This window comes from Artibeus jamaicensis, unplaced genomic scaffold (genome assembly GCF_021234435.1).
Source record: "Artibeus jamaicensis isolate MK-2021 breed Jamaican fruit bat unplaced genomic scaffold, CSHL_Jam_final contig_511, whole genome shotgun sequence".
Taxonomy (NCBI): Eukaryota; Metazoa; Chordata; class Mammalia; order Chiroptera; family Phyllostomidae; genus Artibeus; species Artibeus jamaicensis.
The window spans coordinates 3,994,244-4,010,283 of record NW_026521866.1 but is presented as its reverse complement, the minus strand read 5'-3'; positions in this window follow the sequence as shown (position 1 = coordinate 4,010,283).

Sequence of the window (16,040 nt, the reverse complement as noted above, 5' to 3'; positions counted from 1 at the left end):
GTTACAAAGGACTCGACCCGGGCGCGGAATCCAGACGCGCGAATCCAGTCGCACGGGTTCCAAACCCAGGATTGGACCTAGTGAGCTACCGAGTGGCCCACCGGGTGAGCGACTACGGAGGAGTCAGTGGGGAGGCGGTGGCAGCGAGTTGACTGAGGTTGCATGGTTGCACGCGGGTGAGGGAATGAGCGCTTGGGGCGGCGGCGGCGGCATTGCCATTTCCCCGCTCTGACCACGCCCCCACATACAGCGTCACAACCCAGCGACCTGGGAATCCAAGGCGCCGCTCCTCCCACTTAAAGGGCCAGAACAGACCAAAAATGTCGCAGGAAGACCTCAAAGCCCCAGACATAAATCTAAGTGACGAAGAAATAGCAAATCTCTCAGACGCACAGTTTAAAACACTGGTCATCAGCTTCCTCACAGATCTGGTGGACTATAGCCACAAATTAGAGAAACATATGAAGGCTAAATTAAGGGAAATGAATGGAATTCCACAGGAAAACCATAGAGATGAAAAAAAACTGGGACTCAACTCAATGGAGTGAACCAGAAGGAAGAAAAAAATGATCAATCAGAAAGGAATGAAGAAATAAGAATTCAGAAAAATGAGGAGAAGCTTAGGAACCTCCAGAACATCTATAAACGCTCCAATATCCGAATTATAGGGGTACCAGAAGGGGAAAAGACACAACCACCAGTGGAAAAACTATTTGAACAAATAATAAAAGAAAATTTCCCAATCTGGCAAAGGAAATAGACTTCCAAGAAATCCAAGAAGCTCAGAGAGTACCAAAAAAGTTGGACTCAAGAAGAAACACACCAAGGCATATCATAATTACATTAGCCAAAATTAAAATGAAGGAAAGAATCCTGGAAGCAGCAAGAGGTAAAGGGACAATCACCTACAAAGGAGTCCCCATCAGGCTGTCAGCAGATTTCTCAAAAGAGACCTTACAGGCAAGAAGGGGCTGGAAAGAAATATTCCAAGTCATGAAATCTAAAGACCTACAACCAAGATTGCTCTACCCAGCAAAACTTTCATTTAGAACGGAAGGACAGATAAGGTGCTTCTCAGATAAGACCAAATTCAAGGAGTTCATCATCACCAAGCCCTTATTATATGAAATGTTAAAGGGACTTATCTAAGAAAAAGAAGTTAAAGAAACATGAACAGTGAAAGGACAACAAACTCAGAGTTATTAACAACCACACCTAAAACGAAAGCAAACTAAAAGGACAGCTAGATCAGGAGTGGAAACATAGAAATGAAGATCTCAAGGAGGGTTAGCAACAGGGGAGTGGGAGGAGGAGACGGGGGGAGAAGGTACAGAAAACAAGTAGCATAGACAGTAGATAGAAAATAGATGGGGGGGGGGCAAGAATAGTATGGGAAATATAGAACCTAAAGGACTTGAGACACATGGACATAAACTAAAGGGGGGTAATGGTGGGGTTGGGGGGGCAGGGTGGAGGGGAATGAAGGGGGGAATAGAACAACTGTAACAGCATAATTAATTCAAAAAAAATAAATAAATTTATTTTTAAAAAAAAAAGAAAAGAAAAGTATGTATATTCTGCTGTTTGGGGTGAAATGCTTGAAAGGTATCAATTAAATCCATTTGATCTAGTGTGTCATTTAAGGCTGTTGTCTCTAGTTGATTTTCTTCCTGGAAGTTCTATCCATTGAAGTCAATATGATGTCAAAATCCCCAATTATGACTGTATTTCTGCTGATCTTTTCCTTTATTTTCATCAAGGTTTGCTTCACATATTTAAGTGCTGGCATGTTGGATGTGTTTACTAGGGTTATATCCTCTTGTTGGATTGTTCCCTTTATCATTATGTAGTGTCCTTCTTTCTATTTTACTATAGCCTTTGTTTCAAAGTCTATTCTGTCATATGTAAGTACTGTTAAGCCAGTTTTTTTCTTATTCATTTGCATGAAATATCTTTTTCATTACTTTTACTCTGTGTGTATCTTTTGATCTGACATGGGTATCTTGGAGGCAGCATATATATGGATTTGGTTTTCTTATCCAATCAGCTGTCTTATGTCTTTTGTTTGGGGCATTTAGGCATTTACATTTAAGGTGATTATCGATAGGTACATATATAGTGCCATTTAATTGTTAGACTTTTTCCCTCTTTTTTTTTTCTTTCTCTTTTTCTTCCTCCTCCTAAAGCTAGACCTTTAACATTTACTGCAGTACTGGCTTGGTGTTAACAAACTCCTTTATCTTTTTCTTTTCTGGGAAGCTCCATATTTCTCTTTCAAATTTAAATCATAGCCTTGCTGGAAAAGTACTCTTGGACGTAGGTCCTTGTTTCTCATCACCTTGAATATTTCACACCACTCCATTTGGGTCTGAAATGTTTCTGATGAGTAATCAGATGACATACTAATTTGTGTTCCCATGTGAGTAACTACTTGTTTTTCTCTTGCAACATTTAGGATTCTCTCCTAGTCTTTAAGCCTTGTTATTTTAATTATGATGTCTCTCTGTGTGGGCCTCTTTGAGTCCAACTAGTTTGGGAATGAATCTCTGAGGTTCCTGGATTTGTGTCTCTTTCCTTCACTAGATTATTAAAGTTTGCAGTCATTATTTCTTCAAACAGGTTTTTAATCCCTTGCTCACTCTCTTCTCCTTCTGTTATTCCCATGATATGGATATTGTTACACTTACTATTGTCAAAAATGTTTCTTAGGCCCTCTTAATTTTTTAAAATTCTTTTTTTCTTTTTGCTGCTTTTTGCTGTTTTTTTCTACTTTGTCTTCCAAATTGCTGATTAGATCCTCTGCTTCATCTTACCATTGTGTATTCATTCCAGTGTATTACTTATTTCAGAGTTTGCATTCTTTCTTTCTCACCGGTACATTTTTATGGTTTGTATGTCTTTTTCCATGCTGCTGTTCATTCTTATAATCATTGCTCTGAACTCTCTATCTGATAAATGGCTTGTCTTCATTTCATCTAGTTCTTCTGGAGTATTCTCTTGTTCTTTCATTCTGGGTCTGTTCCTTATCTTTCCATTTTGGCTGCTCCTTGTATTTTGAGCCGTAATTCTTAAATTAATCAGCTGTATGATTAGTTGTTAAGCTAATTAAGTTGTGATCAGTAGTCCAGCTTAAACTCCATAAGGTGGGGCTGAGCAACCTGTGGGCTTAGTTTTACCCCCTCCATCTATGCCATTCAGAAAGAAGTTCTCAGGCATTCATCTATGCCTGAGAAAGATGGCTCCTGCAGTGTGGGGAATGACTCAGCAGAGAGATCCTGGTGGCTGTTCCTTCAGTTCTCTCCCCAGAGCCACTAGTACCAGATTCCCCTCAAGTGTCTGTATTCCATTGTGCCCTCCCTCTTCCAGAGCCCAGTGTAAGTGGCTGCAAATGAAATTTTGTGTGTTAGACCCTTAAGAGGTTCTCTGCATCTCAAGTAGTCTCTCCCTGTCAGACAGAAACTCTTCTGCTTTTCACATCTGGATGTTACCTGGGTTCCTTTCTAGCTCTGGTGTTGTAGGGGTGGGGAGACCAGCTCTGACTTAGATGCCACACTTCTCAGGGGGAACCCTGCAGCTTTTGAAATATCTCTCCAGATCTTCAGCTGCCTCCTGGGGAGCCCAGCCAGCCCTTTTACACCTCCCTCTGCACTCCCCACCATTCCTGTTGTGGTGAAGTGGTTTCTTTAGTCTGTCCTTGTTTATAAGATTTCTCTCCAGCTTCCGTTCAGTTGGTTATTCAGCATGATTTCTCTACAGTTTAGTTGTAATTCCAGATTGATCCTGGGAGGAGGCCAGTGTAGCTTCCACTTACTTCTCTGTCATGTTGGGTCTCCAAAATGTATTTTGATAGATTTTATTTATTTATTTTTTAGAGAGGGGAAGGGAGGGAGGAAGAAATGGAGAGAAACATCAATGTGTGGTTTCCTTTCTCACGCTCCCCCACCCCACCCCACCAGGGACCTGGCACGCAACCCTGGACTGGGAATCAAACCAGTCACCTTTTGGTTCACAGGCAGGCACCCAATCCACTGAGCCACACCAGCCAGGGCTCCAAAATATTTTTATAAATAGTTTATTTATACCAGGATCCAATCAAGGACCACATGTTACATTTGGCTGTTGTGTCTCATCAGTCTTTTTCTTCTGCCCCCATCTCCTTTTTTAGTTTGTTAATGTCATGACTTTTGGAAAGGAATGAACAATGAATATTGTTGACTGACTGGCTGAATGAATGAATAAATAACTTATTGTGACAACTGAACAATGAATGATCAGTTGAGTGAACTGAGTTGTATCTTCCCCAAACTCATTGAAAGTCATAACCCCCAGTGTTAATGTATCTGGAGACAAGGTCTTTAAGGAAGCAATTAGGGTTTAATGAGGTCATCAGTGTAGGGCCTAATCTGAGAAGACTGGTTTCTCTATAAGAAGAAGAGAAGCCCTAGCAGTGTGATTCAGTTGGTTAGAGTATCTTCCCCCAAACTGAAAGGTTGTAGGTTAAATTACTGGTCAGGGGACTTCCGCCAAGATGGAGGTTTAAGGTGGATGTGCCTGCCTCCTCTCACAACCAAGTTTAAGGACAACTAAATATTAGCATCAGAAAACACAACCAGAACACGGAAAACTGAACTTTTCGGAAGTCCGCAAACAACGAATTCTTCGGCCCGGCCGGTAAGGGGCGAAACCGGCGGGCGGCGGGTGAGGAGTTACAGAGAACTCGATCGACCCGGGCGCGGGCGCGGAATCCAGACACGCGACTTTTCGGAAGTCCGCAAACAACAACGAATTCTTCGGCCCGGCCGGTAAGGGGCGAAACCGGCGGGCGGCGGGTGAGGAGTTACAAAGGAGAACTCGATCGACCCGGGCGCGGGCGCGGAATCCAGACGCGCGACTTTTCGGAAGTCCGCAAACAACAAATTCTTCGGCCCGGCCGGTAAGGGGCGAAACCGGCGGGCGGCGGGTGAGGAGTTACAAAGGAGAACTCGATCGACCCGGGCGCGGGCGCGGAATCCAGACGCGCGAATCCAGTCGCACGGGTTCCAAACCCAGGATTGGACCTAGTGAGCAGCCCACCGGGGGAGTGACTACGGAGGAGTCAGTGGGGAGGCGGTGGCAGCGAGTTGACTGTGGGTGCCCGGTTACGCGCGGGTGAGGGAGTGAGCGGTGGGACCGGCTGCGGCGGCGGCGCCATTTTCCCCGCTCTGACCACGCCCCCATATACAGCGTCACAACCCAGCGACCTGGGACTCCAAGGCACCGCTCCTCTCACTTAAAGGGCCAGAACAGACCAAAAATGTCGCAGGGGGTCCTCAAAGTCCCGGAGATAAATCTAAGTGACGAAGAAATAGCAAATCTCTCAGATGCACAGTTTAAAACACTGGTCGTCAGCTTCCTCACAGATCTGGTGGACTATAGCCACAAATTAGAGAACCATATGAAGGCTAAATTAAGGGAAATGAATGGAATTCCACAGGAAACCCATAGAGATGAAAAAAAAACTGGGACTCAACTCAATGGAGTGAACCAGAAGGAAGAAAAAAATGATCAATCAGAAAGGAATGAAGAAATAAGAATTCAGAAAAATGAGGAGAAGCTTAGGAACTTCCAGGACATCTATAAACGCTCCAATATCCGAATTATAGGGGTACCAGAAGGGGGGAAAGACACAACCACCAGTGACACTTATTTGAACAAATAATGAAAGAAAATTTCCCCAATCTGGCAAAGGAAACAGACTTCCAAGAAATCCAAGAAGCCCAGAGAGTACCAAAAAAGTTGGACTCAAGAAGAAACACACCAAGGCATATCATAATTACATTAGCCAAAATTAAAACGAAGGAGAGAATCCTGGAAGCAGCAAGAGCTAAGGGGACAATCACCTACAAAGGAGTCCCCATCAGGCTGTCAGCAGATTTCTCAAAAGAGACCTTACAGGCAAGAAGGGGCTGGAAAGAAATATTCCAAGTCATGAAAACTAAAGACCTACAACCAAGATTGCTCTACCCAGCAAAACTTTCATTTAGAACGGAAGGACAGATAAGGTGCTTCTCAGATAAGACCAAATTCAAGGAGTTCATCATCACCAAGCCCTTATTATATGAAATGTTAAAGGGACTTATCTAAGAAAAAGAAGTTAAAGAAACATGAACAGTGAAAGGACAACAAGCTCACAGTTAATAACAACCACACCTAAAACGAAAGCAAACTAAAAGGACAGCTAGATCAGGAGTGGAAACATAGAAATGAAGATCTCAAGTAGGGTTAGCAACAGGGGAGTGGGAGGAGAAGACGGGGAGAGAAGGTACAGAAAACAAGTAGCATAGACAGTAGATAGAAAATAGATGGGGGGGCAAGAATAGTATAGGAAATACAGAACCTAAAGGACTTGAGACACATGGACATAAGCTAAAGGGGGGGGTAATGGGGGGGTTGGGGGGGCAGGGTGGAGGGGAATGAAGGGGGGAATAGAACAACTGTAACAGCATAAACAATTCAAAAAAATAAATAAATTTATTTAATTAAAAAAAAATTACTGGTCAGGGAACATACCTAGGTTTTAGGTTTGGTCCCCAGTTGGAACATATGTGAGAGGCAACTGACTGATATTTCTCTCTCACATGAATGTTTTTCTCCCTCCCTACCCCTCTCTCTGAAATAAATAAATATGTCCTCAGGTGAGGACTAAAGCAAAATGCTTCCAATCATTGGGGAGGCATAGGTAAACACAGATAGCCTCCTCACACAGCCAAGCAAAAATACAACTAGAGTACAAAATGATTATCAGCCAAAATTGTCAGAAAATTGAGCTGTAAGGAAGTCTAACAACCAAGGAATTAAAGAAGGCACATTATACAGATGGGTAGGAGGGGCAAAGACACAAAGACACTCAGGTGAGGCACTGAAGCACACAGATGCAGAATGGGCAGTCACACACCCACATGTGGTGAATTAAAAGGTAGGATACCTTGGGAGCGAGAGATCCCAGCCCCAAACCAGAACGTGCAGCCTAGGATTCTAGTGCCAGGAAGACAAGTCACCATAACTTCTGGCTGTAAAAACCAGTGGGAGTTGTGGCAGGAGAAAAAAACCGCAGAATTCTCAGGAGTCTCTTCTTAATGGACCTGAAATGGACTTAGGACTTATGCAGACTCACTTCCTCTGGGCTTCAGCACCGGGGCAGCAACTATTTAGAAGGGCACCAGTGGCAAACGGGGAGAAATTGAAGGCTGTGGCACCAGGGTGAGTGCTGGGGGACAGCTTCCTCCTAGACAAAATTTCAGAGATCTTGCAGTGGCATTGTTCCTTTGCGAGTCCTATTTCACACAGAGCCACAGAGCGGCAACACCATATCAGAGACTCTATAAACCTGGTTCGCACAGGTTGTCCTGCCCTGGTAATTACCTCAGGCTTAGCCCTCCACCTTCCCAGTGCACTTTTCAACAGTATGCCATGCTACTAAGACATGGAGTCAAAGAATCTCTATGTAATAAATAGAAACAAACACAGGGAGCCTGTCAAAATGAGGAGCAAGTTATTATGGCCCAACTGAAAGAACAGAACAAAACTCCAGAAAAAGAACTAAACAAAATGGAATAAGGAAACAAAATGGAATGCCAAAAACTGTAGAGGACATTCAAAAACGGATAGTGAGGAGGTTGCACTGGGACAATAAGGTCCCTGGGATCTGTGCAGGGACCTAGGCTCCTGTGGCCCCTGGCCTAGTGCCTGCCACAGAATACAGGAGGAGAGTTAGATCACCAGCTTCCTCCCCTACCAGAGCAGGGAGGGCAACTCAGTACCAGGGGACACCTGGATACTGGATGTCGCTGGGGGAAATAGAGACAAAGTGGGAGACATACAGGTGGTATATACATCCCCTGGGACTGTGGACACTGGTTAGGTTGTTACCAGAGAAACTAGGGTGCTGGTCAACACTTAAAGAAGGGAGAAGAGTTGGGCCATGTCAGACCCTGACCTGGAGACTCTCCAGACTGGTTGAAAAGTTGGGCTGTGTGAAAAGCCGTGCAATTGTTAAGAATGACAGGTAGCTTCTTTGTAAGGAAGAAGTGGCTGGCTCTCCAGGTGTGTGATTTGATTTTCACTCCTGAGCCTGACCTGTGCTGCATGCCCCAGGACTCAGTGGCTGATTGGAGTCCTGGGCCCGGATATAACTTGCGCTGTGCACCCAGAGACAGGGTGGCTGACTTGAGTCTAGTAGCTCATGGAGAACGTGGGCTGGAGGCTGGGCAACTGTGAATATTGTAGCCCAGACCTGGTCCCCATCCTTGCAAAACCAGAGGAAGGGAGAAAAGCAAAGCCAAGCCCCCCTCTTCCTGTGGCATCTGGGAAGACCAGCAGAACTCGCCTAATGGGTTTAAAGTCAGCAGGAGACTTATTTTTCCTTTTCTCTATCTCTTTTCTTCCTTTTTTTTCTTCCCCCAAGTGAGACAATAAGATGTGTACTTATGAAGGGTCTAGAGACAGATTGAAAGGGGGAGCACAAGGCTAACCCCCAAAACTGAGGAACTGAGACAAGAGTCACTTTGCTATCCAATAGAACTGGCATTTTATTGTTTATGTGTATTATTATTATTTTCTCATTATTTTTTGCCACTTTATTTTGCTAGTATTATTTTATTTCTCTTCCATATGTTTATTTTTCATTGTTTTATTTCTCTGATTAATTGCATTATTTGACTGGTTTTCCTTATTCTCTCTTTATTGTATTTAATTTTTTTCACTTCATTTGAGTTCCAATAACACATCACTCTTGATCGTGTATTTTTTATTCTGATTATCCAAATCATATATTTTTTTGTCATACTATTGTTGTTCCAGTACTATTGTAAATAATTGTCATTCCATACCACTGAGCATTATAATTATTGTGGTTAATTCTATTTTATCTCACACTATGCCTACTTTCTATCCTTTACTCTCACTATATCTCATCATCTAGCCTTGCACAAGCACTGTTTTCTGGATTCAGTTCACAATCCTTCTCCCCTCTAACAAGAGTCTTATCTCTCTTTCACCTTTTATAAAAAGTGGCTAGTTGGTTGAAATACCAGTTAATGCTATACTTATCCAAAGAATCTCCTCTCTCTTCTGTAGTTGCTAGTACTTTAAATTCCACAAAACATTCTCCCACTCTTAATCAATTTTGCCTATCTCCTGTCACTGATCACATACAAGAATAGGTGGGAGCTGTGAACATCGGTATACCTACTGGAGGAGAGAAACCACCAACAAAGGAACCACTAAATGGTAAAAGCCCAAGTACAACAAAGAGCCCACATAAACCAGAAGAAGGGGCAAACCTAGAGCACCCAGACAAGGAGATCAAAGAGATCACACCACTGAACCCTATAGAATTCCTACCATAGAAGTTCACCCTACAAAGGCAGCTAGCAAAGTGAAACATCAGGGAGCACAGAAACAAACGAAAAGAGTCACCTAAAATGGTAAGACAAAAAAAACATGCCATCAAAAGGAATGGAAGACTCTCCACTAAAAGAGCTAAATAAAATGGAGGTAAGCAAACTATCAGATATAGAATTCAAAATAATAGTTATAAAGATGCTCAAGGAACTCACAAACAACAAGAAGGAACTGAGTGGGAACTACAACAGTATTAAAAGGGATATAGAAATTATAAACAAAAAACAGGAAGAAATGAACAACAAACTCAGAAATAAAAAACACACTACAAGGAATTACAAGCAGACTGAATGAAGAAGAGGATCGAATCAGCAACTAGAGGATAAGGTGGAAAACAACACCCAGAAAGAGAAAGAAAAGGGGAAGATGCTCAGAAAGAACAAAGAGGTGGTAAGGGAACTGCAAGAGAACATGAAATGGAATAATATCCATATAATAGGAATATCAGAAGGAGGAGAAGAAGCAGAGCAAAGCATAGAAAACCTGTCTGAAAAAGTAATGATGGAAAACTTCCCTAATTTGATGAGAGAAAATGCCACACAAAACCAGGAAACACACAGAGTTCCACTCAAGAGGAACCCAAAGAGGCCCACTTTAAGGCACATCACAATTAAAATGTCAAAATTCTAAGACAAAGACAGAATTAAAGGCAGCAAGGGAGAAATAGGAAGTAACATACAAGGGAACCCCAGTAAGCCTAGCAGCTGACTTCTCGGTGGAAATGCTCCAAGCCAGAAGGGAATGGCAAGAAATATTCCAAGTAATGAAAACCAAAGGCCTACAACCAAGACTACTCTACCTACCAGGCTCTCAATTAAAATGAAAGGTGAAATAAGGAGCTTCCCAAACAAAAGAAGCCTCAAAGAATATACCTCCTCCAAACCAGCTCTGCAAGAGCTGTTAAAGGGTCTGCTTTAAGAAAAGGCTGGGGCGGGGAGAAGAGTGAGAGAGAAAGAAGAACACAGGTATGAAAAAATAAGTACCTATCAACAATAACCTTATATGTAAATGGATTAAATGATCCAATCAAAAGGCATACAATGGCTGAATGGATAAGAAAGCATGACCCACACATATGCTACCTACAAGAGAACTACCTCAGAGCAAAAGACTTACACAGACTGAAAGTGAAAGGCTAGAAACAAACATTTCATGCAAATGCACGGGGGGTGGGGGGGAAGCTGAGGTAATAATATGAATAGACTTCAAAAAATGGCCACAAAAAGAGATCCAGAAGGTCACTTCATAATAATCAAGGGAAGACTCCATCAAGAACACATAAACATTGTAAATATTTATGCACTCAACATAGGAGCACCAAAATGCATTAAAAAATCTTGGAAGACTTCAAGAAACAATATTATTGACAGCAACACAGTTGTAGTAGGAAATTACAACACCCCACTGTCAAAAATGGATAGATCTTCCAAATATCAACAAAGATATTGCAGCACTGAACCATGTCCCAGATCAAATGGATTAACTGATATATATAGAAAGGCTTTCATCCCAAAGAAGCAAAATACACATTCATTTCAAATGCACATGGAATGTTTTCAAACATAAACCACATGATAGGACAAAAAACAAGCCTCAACAAATTCAAGAAAATTGAAATCATATCAAGTATTTTTTTCTGAACACAAAAGACTGAAACTAAAAACCAACCTGAAGGAAAAAAAACAAAAACACTGAAACTCTTGGAGATTGAATACTATGCTATTCAACAATCAAGGGGTTAAGAGTGAGATCAAGGAAGAAATTAAAAAGTTTCTGGAAACAAATGAAAATGAATTCACAACAATCCAAAGTTTATGGGACACAGCAAAAGCAGTCCTGAGCGGGAAGCTCAAAGTGATGCAGCCTACCTAAAAAAAGATAGAAACATTTCAAATAAACAACCTAATCCTAAGCCTATAAGAACTGAAGGAACAACAACAAAGACAGCCCAGGACAAGTACAAGGAAGGAAATAACCAAGATCAGAGTAGAATTAAATGACATAGAATTTAAAAGCACAATTCTAAAGGTCAATAAATACAGGAGCTGGTTCTTCAAAAAGATAAACAAAATAAAAAACTCTTTAAGCAGAATCATCAAGAAAAAAGAGGATCCAAATAAACACAATCAGAAATGAAAGAAGAGAGACTACCACTGATACCACAGAAATACAAAGGATTGTAAGAAATTACTATGAAAAACTATATGTCAAGAAATTTGAAAACCTAGGCAAAATAAACACATTTCTAGAAAAATATAATCTTCCAAAACTCAATGAAGAAGAAGCAGAAAGCCTGAACAGACCAATAACAGCTGACAAAATTAAAACAATAATCAAAAACACAACACACAATAGCCCTGGACTGATGGTTTCACAGGAGAATTCTACAAAGCATTTAAGGATGAACTAACGCCATATCCTTCACAGACTATTCCAAAAGTCCAAGAAGATGAAAGACTCCCAAACTCTTTTTAATGAAGCCAACATCATCGTAATTCCAAAACCAGATAAAGACACAACAAAGAAAGAAAACTTCAGGCCAATATCACTGATGAACATAGACACTAAAATCCTCCACAAAATATTGGCAACCTACCTCCAGCAATACATTAAAAAGATCATACACCATGACCGAGTGGGATTCATCTCAGGGATGTAAGGATGGTACAATATTCACAAATCAATAAACATAATACATCACATTTTAAAAAGCAAAAAAAAAAATACATGATTATATTAATAGATGTGGAAGAAACATTTGATAAGGTAAGGCACTCATTTATGATTAAAACACTCAGCAAAGTGGGAATAGATGGAGCATTTCTCAACCTAATAAAGGCCATATATGAGAGATCTACAGTCATCATACTCAATAGACAAAAACTAAAAACTTTCCCACTAAGATCAGGAACCAGACAAGGTTGTCCACTTTCATTGCTTCTATTCAACAGAGTATTGGAAGTCTTAGCCACAGCAATCAGGCAGGAAAAACAAATAGGAGACATCCAAATTGGAAAAGAGGAAGCAAAACTGTCATTGCTTGTAGATGACATGATAGTATATATAGAAAATTCTATAGACTGCATCAAAAAATTTCTCAACCTAATAAATGAATTTGGCAAAACAGCAGGATGGAAAGTCAATATTCAGGAATCAAAGGCATTTTTGTACACCAACAATGAAATATCAGAAATAGAAATTACTGGAAAAAATTCCACTTGTTATAGCAATGAGAAAAATAAAATACCTAGAAATAAACCTAACCAAGGAGATAAAAGACCTATACTCAGAAAACCACACAATGCTGAAGAAAAAATTTAAGGCAGACACAAACAAATGGAGGCATATACCTTGTTCATGGATTGGAAGAATTAACATCATCAATATGTCCATACTACCCAAAGCAATTTATAGATTCAATGCAATCTCTATTAGAGTACCAATGATATATTTCACAAATTTAGAACATTTAACAGATACCTAATCAACAAAACAAACAAACAAACAAGCAAAATATAACCAAAGACACTGAAACTGAGAACAAGCTGACAGTGACCAGAGGGAAGAGGGGAGGAAATTTTAGGGGAAAAGAGGAAGGGTTTGCAGGAACAAGTCTAAAGGACACATGGACAAAAACAAGGGTGGGTGGAAATGGGAGGGAGGTGGGGAGGGCTGGTGAAGGTGGGCTGGGATGGAAGTAACAGGCAGAAAACTGTACTTAAATAACTTAAATTTTAAAAAGAAATAAATTCATACAATTTAAAAATAAATAAATATTTAATCCTAAATTTTTTTTCAAAAATGTATATGGAACAGTAAATGACCGCAAATACCTGCAGCAATTCTGAGAAAAAAGAACAAAGTAGGAGAGATCATAATACCTTATATCAAACTGTATTATAAGGCCACTGTGATCAAAACAGCATGGTACTAGCATAAGAACAGACACATGGACCAATGGAACAGAATAGAGAGCCCAGAAATAAACCCAAGTCTCTATGGTCAATTAATATTTGACAAAGTGGGGACTTCCGCCAAGATGGAGGCATAGATGGATGTGCCATGCCTTCTCACACAACTAAGTTTAGAGACAACTAAATATTAGCAACAGAAAACACAGTCAGAACACGGAAAATTGAACTTTTCGGAAGTCTGTTAACAACAAATTCTTCAGCCTGACCGGTAAGGGGCGAAACCAGCGGATGTTGAAGCGGGATTGCACAGGTCTCGGTCAGCTGGACTCAGGCGCAGAATCCAGACACACGGAATCGAGGCGCAGGGTTGGACCTAGTGAGCGACCAAGCAAGCGACCAGGCGAGCGACCACGGGGGAGACAGCGGGGGAGCAGTGCTGCGTGTTGACTGTGGTCGCACATTTGTGCACGGACGGACAGGCGAGGGAGTGGGCGGTTGGACCAGGGCCCGGAGGTCCCCCCCCCCGGCGAGCGGCACTGGAGGGCGCCGCCATTTCCCCGCTCTGACCCCACCTCCACCTACAGCATCATAACCCAGCGAATCTGAGTGGCCCGGCCCAGGTGAACCACCTAAGGCGCTGCTCCTCACCCAGCTCTAAGAAACAGCAGAGGGGGTCGCCATTTCCCCGCTCTGACCACGCCCCCACATACAGCCTCACAACCCAGCAACCTGGGAGTCCAAGACACCGCTTCTCACACTTAAAGGGCCAGAACAGACCAAAAATGTCACAAGAAGATCTCAAAGCCCCAGAGCCCATAGATCTAAGTGATGAAGAAATAGCAAAACTCTCAGACGCACAGTTTAAAACACTGGTCATCAGGATCCTCACAGAACTGGTTGATTATAGCCACAAATTACAGAAACATATGAAGGCGAAACTAATTGAAATGAATGGAATTGCACAGGACACCAATAGCAATGAAAAGGAAACTGGGACTCAAATCAATGGAGTGGACCAGAAGAAAGCAAATAATGGCCAAACAGAAAAGAGTGAAGAAGCAAGAATTCAAAGAAATGAGGAGAGTCTTAGGAACCTCCAGGACATCTTTAAACGCTCCAACATCCGAATTATAGGGGTACCAGAAGGGGGAAAGGCACAGCCACCAGTGACACTTATTTGAACAAATAATAAAGGAGAATTTCCCCAATCTGGCAAAGGCAATACACTTCCAGGAAATCCAGGAAGCTCAGAGAGTCCCAAAGAAGTTGGACCCAAGAAGGAACACACCAAGGCACATCATCATTACATTAGCCAAAATTAAAATGAAGGAGACAATCCTAGAAGCAGCAAGAGCTAAGGGGACAGTCACCTACAAAGGAGTCCCCATCAGACTGTCAGTGGATTTCTCAAAAGAGACCTTACAGGCAAGAAGGGGCTGGAAAGAAATATTCCAAGTCATGAAATCTAAAGACCTACAACCAAGATTGCTCTATCCAGCAAAACTTTCATTTAGAACGGAAGGACAGATAAGGTGCTTCTCAGATAAGATCAAATTCAAGGAGTTCATCATCACCAAGCCCTTATTATATGAAATGTTAAAGGGACTTATCTAAGAAAAAGAAGTTAAAGAAACATGAACAATGAAAGAACAACAAACTCACAGTTATTAACAACCACACCTAAAACGAAAGCAAACTAAAAGGACAGCTAGATCAGGAGTGGAAACATAGAAATGAAGATCTCAAGGAGGGTTAGCAACAGGGGAGTGGGAGGAGGAGAAGTGGGGAGAAGGTACAGAAAACAAGTAGCATAGACAGTAGATAGAAAATAGATGGGGGGCAAGAATAGCATGGGAAATATAGAATCTAAAGGAATTGAGACACATGGTCATAAACTAAAGGGGGGGTAATGGTGGGGATGGGGGTAGGGTGGAGGGGAATGAAGGGGGGAATAGAACAGCTGTAACAGCATAATCAATAAAAAAATTTAAAAAAATATTTGACAAAGTGGGCAGAAGCATAAAAGGGAGTAAAAATAACCTCTTCATCAAATGGTATTGGAGAGCTGGACAGCTACATGCAAAAAAAAAAATTAAAACTTGATCACTAACATACACCATACAGAAAAACAAATTCAAGGTAGATAAAAGACTTAAATACAAGTCCTGACACCATAAAAGTCCTTCATGAGAACATAGGCAAGAGAATCTTAGATATTCCCACAGCAGTATTTTCACAGATATGTCCAACAGAGCAAGGAACATAAAGGAAAAAATAAACAAATGGGACCTCATGAACTTAAAAATATTCTTTTCAGTTAACAAAACAGCATTAAAATGAAAAGAGAACCAACCCTATGGGAAAATGTATTTGCCAATGATACCTCAGAGAAGGGTTTGATCCACAAAACACATAAAGAACTCACATGACTCCACTCTAGGAAGACAAAAAAAACATAATTAAAAAAAAAAAACGAGCAAAAGACTTGAACAGACACTTCTCCAAGGAGGACATGCCGTGGGTCCAGAGACATATGAAAAGATGCTCAGCATTGCTAGCTATCAAATTAGAGATGCAAATTAAAACCACAATGAGACACCACTTCACACCAGTAAGAATGGCCATCATAAACAAAGCAACAAACAAGTGTTGGAGAGGATGTGGAGAAAAGGGAACCCTAGTGCA